The following is an 11,469-nucleotide window of genomic DNA, read 5'->3' as shown; positions in this document are numbered from 1 at the left end:
GTAAAATTCTTTGGCCACTGGGACGCTACACTATCTCTGGGTGACATAAAAGCTAAATAAAATTCTGGTACGTGAAGAAGTTTCCGTGGGAAAAAAACGTATATTGTTGCTTAGAAAGTGTTATTTTGCTGGAAACATCTAGTAAACTATGAAAGTAAAACTAAGTAATTCATATTTACCTACGTTACCACCGTAATTTCTAAATAAGCTATAACAAACTGCGGTTTAGTATCAATATTCCTAATAATATAATATTGTAATATATAACAATTGATTTGTAACCGCACTCCGCCGTATATAGATCCAATTGTTCGATATCAATATAATTATATTTCTTTCTGTTTTCAATAATAAACAGGTCTTGAATTTGTAATAGTAGGTTTGTAAATTACTTTTGATTATTCGCATTAAATTGCAAATTGTGGGTTGTTCAAAAACCTGTGGGATTGTTCTAAAGAGTTACTGTGGCCTGGTACACCAAGGGCTCCAGAAGGAACATGGTTGGTATTAGCTTCTACGTCTGACAGTCCTTCTCAATTCACCCACAGTGTAAGGTATTATTCGAATTCCCACAAAAGGCCGTTTAGGAACCACTTTGTATGTATGTATTTTTTCAATGATTTCCACTTTTTTACTTTGCAGTAAAGTACTGAAGAAGTCTCACAAATCACAATATCACCAGCTTCTCTTTCGCAACGGAATGTAAATCACTCCAATCACCCTTACCGCATTGATCTATAATGCATTTTTAGCATTATGCTCTTCCATTCAGGAACATTCATTGCCAATTCTTGAATTAGTTGATGTTCAAAGTTGAGTAGTCTGATAACTGATTGGTAACTTTTATTTGCTGAGCCTAGTAATGGAATTCCCACAGTCACACAGTAAACCTCTCTAACCTACATGTAAACACAAAAATTAATTACAAAAAAGAGAGTGGCAATCTTGTACGCCTAATCACGAACATACTTTCCTTGCATATCACTCAGACATTACTTGTACTATTTTATTAAGTACAACAGTATGAACAATTTAATTTTTGTAACAACTACAGCATATAGTTGTGAGTAGACAGACGAACAAATTAACACGTCCTCGGGCGCCATATTGGCTTCGAGCGAACGGAGCGAAAACATTGTTAAGACGGTTGTAGAATGTCTTAGAAATCGCAGACTTACGGTCGTTCCTAATATTCCACTGTCTTCTTTTGCTCACTAGACATAGAAAATTGAAGTTACTTATATCGGGTGTGTCGTTCATAATCACATTAAATGAAATGCGTTAAAATACTGGTTAATATATGTCGATTAACACAAAGATAAAAGAAAAATACGTAAAAATAAAAAAATGATTTTTTTAAACAAAGTAAATGGAATAAAAATGTACAAAAATTAGAACACCATATAAAAGTCAGTCATTACAAACAACTGAAATTCTCCCTTGAAAACTGACAGCTGTCAACTGATCAAAACATACGATACTCCTAACTTTATCTCTGCTTTACACATGATGTTGTAAATTATAAAAACGAAAAATGACTCCTGTGGTTAAACCACTGAATGGATTAGGTTGTTTTTTTTACAATTCGCCATAGAATATCATAAAGTATATGCGATATGATTTAATGTGATTGTGAACGACACACCCGATATAGGGCTAAATGTCAAAATTATATCTCTATTAAGGAAATCTACAGAAAAAAAGAATATTCTGAACGGCCATCAGGAAACCTTACTAATCAACGAAATAACATCTTAAACCTTCTTTTAAGTCTGACTACTATGCTGAAAATCGCATCAAAATCGGTAAAACAGAGAAAAAATTTTTTTCAAGTCGGTTAAAAAATTGCTTGGATAGTATAAAGTCGTTACAACATAGATCAGTTAATTCTCTCTTAGGATTAATAGCAACACGGTGTCCCGCTGTTGAGCGTGCACGTCGCGTGCACTTATTAGTATTGTAATACGAAATCACATATCATTGTGACGTGACGTTTCGTTAGTGTGTGCGCTCATTTGTTCCTTTATTAATTCAATTAAAACCAGGACTGGTGGAGCTATGTCAAAATATTGATAAAAAAACCGACTTAATAAATATACCTACCGCATCTAATTGGTTCAGCCAAACGTAAGATAATCGTCCATAGACATAATTAGATTACATGCAGGTCAAAGTGAGAACCTTCTTTTTTTAAGTCGGTCTAAAAATCGCAACAAAAACGCTTGGTTAGTATAAAATCAACACAATATAGATCAGTTAATTCTCTCTTAGGATTAATAGCAACACGATGTCCCGCTGTTAAGCGTGCACGTCGCGTGCACTTATTAGTATTGTAATACGAAATCACATATCATTGTGACGTGACGTATCGATAGTATGTACGCAGGAGGCACAGAACTAATCGAAAAATGTCAAAATAATTAAATTGTAACGAGGAAAGGAAGAAAATATAGATGAAAAAAGAGGAATTACTAAATAAATAAACGGACTTCAATAGTGAGATAATCTTGCATAAAAATACATTATGTACTTTCATTAGATACACGTCAAAATGAGAACCTCCTTTTCTTAAAGTTGTTTAAAATCGCAACAAAAACGCTTGGCTAATATAAAGTCCTTCCCTCTTCAGATTAATAGCAACACGGTGTCCCGCTGTTGAGCGTGCACGTCGCGTGCACTTATTAGTATTGTAATACGAAATCACATATCATTGTGACGTGACGTATCGATAGTGTGTGCGCTCATTTGTTTCTGTTTAGCGCAAACACGATTCCTTTAATTGATTTATTTAGTTCGGTAGTGTACGGCATTTGTTTTTTTAGGTAGATAGCTAGATATATTCTTTATTATGTACGCTCATTTACAATTACAACTAAAAAATTAAAAAATGGTTAAGTTGTTTTTCAGGGTTCTTTGATGAATAGTTGGAAAATAACTGGTGGTAAACAGATTTAGAATCGGAAGAAATTGGCACATCACTGTTAAGTACTATTTTGCTGACTGGGGCAATACCTACCTATTTACATAGGTATCAATCATTGAGAGTAGAAAAGTATGCACTCAGTAATAAAACATTTTTTTGAAGTCAAAAAACACCTGTGTCGATTAAACAAGAATAGTATTATACACATTCTCCAAAATTGATACCAAAAAGTCTTCCTCCAACGCTCACAACAATTCAATTTCAATTCCCCTTTCAAAACCCACACACGAACAACTGAATCGTAAGTCCATATCTCTATGACGTCATTCGCACTTTCTCAATCACAACATAAACAATTATAACACACAGCAGTAATAGCTAAACAGATTTCCATTAAGCGCAACAACGGCTGGCCCGTTGTGCGGAACAAATGCCAAAGCGCTTAACGTATCTCAGCTATAATCTAAGGCGGTGGTCGAATGCGCTGCAGCGCTGATGCAACTGCGAATTAAATAAATTCGAATGTGAGCGTTCTGTTTTCGAATGAGGTTTGTATTGTTTTGGATTTGAATGTTCTAGTTTTGAATTGAGGTTGGTATGAATTTGAATTAAGAATAAATGACCCTGTTGCTATTTGTTTTATTTTTTTTTTGTTTGGTAGGATTTTGAATATCGATGTTCCATTTTCAAATATTTACTATTACATTAATTTATTTTCATTTAGGAGTCAATTTTGAAATTAGCCCCGCCCAGTCAAGTTTCCTATCTATACTTAGTACCTAAACAAAGCATCACTTAGATAGAATATTCGGAACGGTTGTAAATGGATATTAATTTCGCAATGATTGGGTATGCATTAAATTACTATTAAATGGTTACGTATGTGTTTTATTTAATAGGTTCACTGTCCTGCCAGTAGGCAAATTCCACATTACTTAAAGGTCTGAGTCGTGCAGACGTTGAAGTGTCTCCGAGAGTAATTTAATAGGTACAGACAGACAGCATTATTTAGTTTGATTAGGTATTATTCTTATGTTAATTCAAAGGTACTTGAAAATAACGATTGTTCGTGAATTAAAATTGTGACTTAGAAATCGATCTCCAATATGAATGATTCTTTACCATCAAATCAAGCCACTGGTACCAGTAAAAAATTGTATTAACCTCTCGTACTCGTATGGTCCAAATCAAAGGTCACATCATTATAATTTGTAGTCTACGACTCTACGTGACCGTTCAAGATGGCCGACAATCTCTGATTCGAAAGAACAATGTCAGACGTCCATAGTAACTTAGGCTCAATAAAAATATTTCATGTACAGTGAAAATTCTTACAGTTTTTTGTGTAGTTTAATGTCAGAAGCTTTTCTATGTTTTCCATTTTTGCATTGAACTTCTCAAAACCAAATTATTCCAAATTATTAAAACGAAAAACCTGAACTCGATATTTTTTTTACTCGTTTTTTTTTTTGGAAAAGTTCTAGATAACAATTAAATATTTTATAAGAAGTTAGTATTTTATATTTAAATGCTTGTAGTAAAGAACTTTGTGTTCGTGAGAATTTAGTTTTAAAAGTTGATTGGGTGGGCCGAAACCTGACATTGTTCTTTGAATTCTCTTGTCGTAATAAAATCATGCACGTATGACTGGCTGGCAATTGTTTGTTGCCTTTTATGTTCTTTTTTTAAACGTTACATAGTTCTATTACTGATTTGAAAAGTTCAGAAGTAATAAATATTATTATATATGTTTATTTCGAATGTGCTATTGTGGTTTGATTTCGTATTGCAAATATTGAAATTTTGGTCATGAGAGTAAGATTAGGTACCTGTTGCTGTTATTTAGCAATATTTTTTTTTTGCAATGTCTATAATTTTTATTGAAACGGTCTTCAATTGATTTCTCAGCACTCTCATCCCACCTTACCCTAGTGCCATTACGATGTCGTAATCAGTGGTAGGTACTTGCAATTCTTATTACCAAGTATTGGTTTCATAAGTACCCAAAAATGGTATCTGATATAATAATAATGGTTGAGAGATAACCAGAAGCGCTTAAAACCTCCTTTTTACCGCATCATCGTTTAACTTGTACCTAGATTACTAGGTTGATCTCACAACTGATTGATAAATGACCTACCTTCTTAGTCCTCATACTATCTGCGAGGTTGGTCTAATAGTCGTGACCTGAACAAGTGCAGTGCCAAATGCCATTGTGGTTAACACTGTTTTACTGTCAAATAGTATGCTGGAAATAATTTAATACGTATTTTTATGTGGCTTTGAATACTAAAGGTATTTTTTGTTTACTTGTTTAACCTACCGTGTTCTGGATAACTATAAACTCAATAGGTAAATACAGGATATACCTAAAAATATAATAACTGTCAACTTGTTTTTTTGCAGTGTTTGGGTACCACTAAGATAAACCACGCCAAAAAATTAGTTTTTCCTAATGCCGCTAAACTTAAGAAGGGCTTAAGTTAAGCCTTAATAATAACATTTACATGTACTATGTGAATGCCTTTCCAATATGTATATAGATAGAATACAGTTACATAAAAATACCCTTTTACACAGGCTGGCAAAAAACGGCCAACAATTTCTTCACCAAACACACATGTGAACATACCCTAGATCAGTACTTATCAAAACAATCTAACTCCGAACTTCTAATTAGTAAGGCTGATACCAATTTGCACTAGCAGTTACGAAAGTACATACGTACATGCCATGGAGAACAAAATGGCTAGCGGAGGTGCTATGACGAAAAATCTCCTAAGAGAGTACCGCGGGGGAGGAAGCACGTTACCGTTTCCACCCTTTTATTTCCCTTTTTTGGTCTGGATCATTTTATGTAATAACAAAAATCGTTGGTAGATGTCTCAAAGAACACGAAAACCTCGTTAAATTAACCTTTTGGCCATGCCCACCGTACGAATTTGACCTAGAAGAAGGCGCCTGACCTACCCGCACTATAGCATCTCCGTTCATCTTTCTTTACTCCATCGTACATACGAAATGTCAACTCCGATACAAGCTGTTAGCACTAGGTTGGCTAATTAAACACGTTCTCTTGAACAATAGCTTAAGAATTGGTCTTAGGATAAAGGTACAAATTGATTTCGCGATATGTAAAAGGGTTTGTTCGCAAATTCTTGTTCGTTTGTGTGGTTTGTAAATGTTAATGTGTACACTAGTGTATAGGGAAATGTATCGGGTATGGTTAATGTCAGATCTGGACAGTACCATGTACCTAGCCTTTTCCTAACTATATTGGGGTACGCATTCGGTCTAACTGGATGTTGCTGGATGCAGCAGTATTATATACATATAGCCTATTTGATCTCTTCAATTCAGTTACCAGGGCAACCTGATACCTCTTGGTAATACTAATTGTTAGACATTCAAGCTTCTGAAGTTCTGACTACACGTAAAGACTGCTAAAGATAGACAGCCGGAACCCACCAAAATAACTTACCTTCCGAACGTGAATTACTATCCGTAATGACTGCTTTCTTATACATATAAATCCAAGATATAACGTTTGTTGCGTTCAAAACATGCCCGAGCGTTATGAGAGTGAATGCTGCCTGATTGGATTAGAACCTTATGCAAACTACCGCAAAGCTACCTAAAACACACCTATTAGTGCATAGATAATGTATGAGCGTATGTAATTCAAATAGCAAACACACTGTTTATTGGTCCATTTAAAAGTAATAAGATTATGCAAAATTTTATCGTCGACGCCTACCAATCAAATTGAAGGGAAATCTGTGCGGCCTATCAGACTTCATACTTCTAACTTGCCTATAGGAAAAAGTAGAGCATATACTAGTAATAATACATTATGCGTCTGGTAGGTATACCTAGGATTGGTTTATGTTTTGAAGTTAATAGATAAGCTTGTAGAAAAAGCAACGTATTTTACAAGATGTCTGTGTTGACTGTGTTTCGGATGGCACGTTAAACTGTAGGTCCCGGCTGTCATTGAACATCCTTGGCAGTCGTTACGGGTAGTCAGAAGCCAGTAAGTCTGACTCCAGTCTAACCAAGGGGTATCGGGTTGCCCGTGTAACTGGGTTGAGGAGGTCAGATAGGCAGTCGCATCTTGTAAAGCACTGGTACTCAGCTGAATCCGGTTAGACTGGAAGCCGACCCCAACATGATTGGGAAAAGTCTCGGAGGAGGATGATTTTATAAGATGTCTAACAAAATTAAAGTTTATCCACAACATGTTAACTTTCATATTTTTTTATATCCACCTTTCTTATTATATTACAAACCAGCATCTCTGTACATAATTTATTTTCTGTTGAATTCCTCTTAAGTATGAACATAACTTCTTAAATAAATAAATAAAGATACTGTGACAACTAGAGCAGGACTTTATTCCTTGATATGGGAACCTTTTGCTACATTTGATAATGTAGATTTGTCGAATAAGAATAGGTATACCTACTTCAATATATATAAGTACAACTTTACCCTTTACATAGCCCACAATAATTTTATATTAAAACCGCGTATTGAATCCGCTACGAAAGTTTTCTAAATAAGTACCCCAGTACAGTAACCCGCATTACCGGACATTACTTCAGACAAAACAGAGAATTACCACAATAACATGTTATTATTGTGGGACACAAGTTATCTGATCCGTATTATTTATCTCTGCTCGGTATGTGCATGACAATTTTATAGATTATTTCAATGGCCATGCATAGAGATTGTAGGATATGTAACATTTTCAGATGAGTGATGGCGCTTAAATTAGTAGGTACTTATACCCTTTTCCCATCATATAACTTGAATTGATAAGTTATTTTTTTAATAATAATTACTTTGGTTCTTTTGTTTTATTTTATTTCATGCCTTATTAGAGTACTCGCACACTACAGATTAAATCGTCTTTTTTGTCGGTCTTATACTGGCTTATACCTGATCTTTGTAATGTACTTACTACCGTTCATCTTTATACTAATTTATGAGTTCAAGTTATACCAGCCGATTAAAGATTTGCAACGTGTGGATACTCTTAAAGTAACCTATGTCGTACTTACAGTAATTTTGTGGAGAACTACATACAAAAATCGACAAATTATTCTTTTTTTTTTCAATAAGTACATACCTACATATTTCATCATAATTTAATATCTCAAGGTTATAAGGCATGTAATATTTCCCCATATTCTACAGCTTGATGTCGCAATAATCCGTATGCTGTGCGATCTCTCCTTTTGTCCGGGACATGCGCTCACTGCACAGCGCCTGCGCCGACGGCGGGACTCCAACGTTTTATTGTTGCATATGAACGTGCATAAATTGTGGACGCCCAGTCTTTTTATTGGATAATAATTATGTTGAAAAATATTGTCTTTGGAGAAAAAAGTATATTGGATTTGTTTGTGGTATTGTGTGGTCTTCTTCATCATCATCTTAAGACTTCTTACTGTTCCGTTCCAGGGCACAGGTCTCTTCTCGCACAGAGAAGGAAGAGCGTGATTATCACGCTCGCACATATCACCTATCGCACAAATATTTATCGTAAATGTAATAGAACTTCACCATTGTTTCTTGGCATATGGATTCCATAAAAAGTCTGATATTGTCTTCCTCCTTCACACTGATATACTTGATTTATTTTTCTTCTTCTTATAGAATAAGCTGCAGGGTTAATCACCTAACAAGCCCTACTGTCAGAATTTTCTCAAATCCGCCTGACGGCCGACGGGAGCTTTTGAATTAAAAACGTAGGAAATAGCCTCCTACAAACATACACAACCAGGAAAACCTACCAATACATCACAAAACCAATAAATCAACAACACAAACAATATTAGGAGTTAATGTACCAAACATCTATATAATGTCCCGAAATAGCTTGCCACAAATTAGCGCACCCCTATTTGTAGAGCAAACAAGCCGATGTAAGGCAAGTCGGGTGCATAAGTGATCGCTGGAATAAGTACGTTAGTGATGCCTGATTGAGAACGGAATTTATATCGATGTTTTAGGGGTGTTGGGTTATCGATTTTGGTGACTGGGTTGGTGGGTTTTAATGGTAACGGTGACTGGGATTTGAAGGTGTATCGAGATGGCTTGATATTGAAGTCAGAAATAATAGTTGAAGATAGTTTACCAAATTGAAATGTCGAAATTTTATTTACGTTAACATTCTGCACGTTTAATTAAACAAAGAAGACCTTACTTAGGGATATTGGGTTGCCCGGATAACTGGGTTGAGGAGCTCAGATGGACAGTCGCTCCTTGTAAAACATTGATACTCAGCTGCATCCTGAGAGCAGTTTTACCCAAGGGTATTGGGTTGTCCGGATTGAGGAGGTCAAAAAACACTGGTATTCAGCTGCATCCGTTTAGACTGAAAGCCGACCCCAACATAGTTGATGAAAGCCTTGGCAAATTTTTGGGTAGGTACAAAAAAAAGATTTAAAACCGTTTGAATTCAACAAAAAATACCTTGCATTTTTGCATAGAACTGTACAAGCTCACATGTACCAGACAACGTCTAATCTAACTACCGCAATATATCAGAGTTGTCGCGTACCCGCCGCGTTTTGTCCAGTCTTGCGACACGCGTTGAAATGCGACTATTTGTCGCCAGATATCGCGACATGCGTTATTATTTATACATGCTATACGCGGATTTACGACTTTTGTGTGCGACTCTGATATTTTAATATTTAGTGGTTTGTTGAATTATAATCGGTTGTGTTAGGTTTGTAGCTCGAGGAAGGAGATAAAGGTGGTATCTACTTAATATCCTGTTTGACAAATAAACTTAAATACTTACGTAGAATAATAGGATTGAAACGATTCAATGAGATTTTGTTAGTGCCATAACTTTTATTCAAAAAAACTTAAATTATTTCTTTTATTTAGATCCAGGCAATATTAATTTAGGTAGCTATCATTGACCAATTAGATTTATTTTAGTTTTATTATTACATAATTAACTCACATAGGTGATTAATTATTATTATTTCTACCTATATAATATAAGGTAATAGAAACTCACACTTATCGACCACAACAATCACTATTTACTCTAAAATAAGAGCATTACTGAGCGTCTTAAGATTCCCACGTGTACAAAAAAGTATAAAAAACCTCTTATGAGATAGATGGTCATTAATTTGTCCTGTATCTTGAGACAATGGAGCTAAGAGCTGTGCATCCTAACTGATAGTGTGTAACGGGGTTTATGTACAGGCTGTTGAAAAAAGATTTTTTATATTTTTTATTAATTGATGATTTAGTGATATATGACAAAAAATAATAATTTAAATGGTATTTTTTGCTTTTCCAAATTGTATAACGATAAACAGCGGAATTGCCGTCTATCTGTTCTATAATAAAATTTACTCATAGTTAGATACCTAATGTAGAAAATTAGTATCTAATCTTAAAATACATAAAAATAACGTCACCGCAGTTATGTTTTACTACGAAAACAATCTATGTTCATTCGACAGGTAATATTCAAGGAGTAGGTAATATTTTTATAATTTGCGTAGCCTTCCCAACTATGTTGGGGTCAGCTTCTAGACTAGCCGGATGCAACTGAACACCAAATACAAATATTATATTTATTAATTAATAAACGAAACACCTCACCCTATACTCCCATCATCACTTGATATGATCTAAAGCCTTGTCACTCACCACGTCGAAAGCAGCGCCACCTACAATAATTGATACTTCTGTACGCAACTGTCCAGTGAACGGGGGCATTTATAAACACAACGTTTATGAGAGTGTGATGTTTTGGTACCTTTTTTTTTCTTAGGTACCTACCTATTTTGTAATTGATTATAATGGTTTGAATTTAGAATTCTCTTGTTTTTGTTTTGTTTTAGTGGGACAGTTCCGTGTTGGTACTAACCTGTTATTTTTAAACGGGTATGCGATAGGTATAGATCGTTATTGGCAGTCAGAAGCCAGTAAGTCTGACAACTAGTCTTACTAAGGGGTATTGGGTTGCCTGGGTAACTGGTTTGAGGAGGTCAGATAGGCAGTCGCTTCTTGTTAAACTCTGGTACTCAGCGTCATCCGGTTAGACTGGAAGCCAACCCCAACATAGTTGGGAAAAGACTCGTGAGATGATGACGTGATAGGTATAGAGATAGAGTGGTGTCCAGTTGATATAAACTTAATTTTGTATCTACTGATTCAAAATAAATTACAAAAGTTGAAATAACGGTGCAAACGTGCAATATTAAAGCTGCACGTAAGAAAATAATATAAATCTTGAACAAAAACTACAAAAATATATAACACAAGCTAAAAAATCACTTGCTATAAGTAAAAGTTTTTACAAGCCATTCACAACACTGCCATACAAAATGTTATCTTTTAATCCAAAGCAAAAAACTGAACATAAATGTATTTTAGTAGCAAAAACTCAAACAATATGGTTCTAGGAAATACGGTTTTCGAGCGTAAAATAATAAGTAAGAGCACAAACTGCAAACTAAAGAGTCGGCCGACAGTTTACCCGATGGTTGGCAAATATATTTAAA

This window comes from Helicoverpa armigera, chromosome 18, assembly GCF_030705265.1.
Source record: "Helicoverpa armigera isolate CAAS_96S chromosome 18, ASM3070526v1, whole genome shotgun sequence".
Classification (NCBI taxonomy): Eukaryota; Metazoa; Arthropoda; class Insecta; order Lepidoptera; family Noctuidae; genus Helicoverpa; species Helicoverpa armigera.
The sequence above is the reverse complement of the archived record's forward strand: the minus strand, read 5'-3'. Positions refer to the sequence as shown.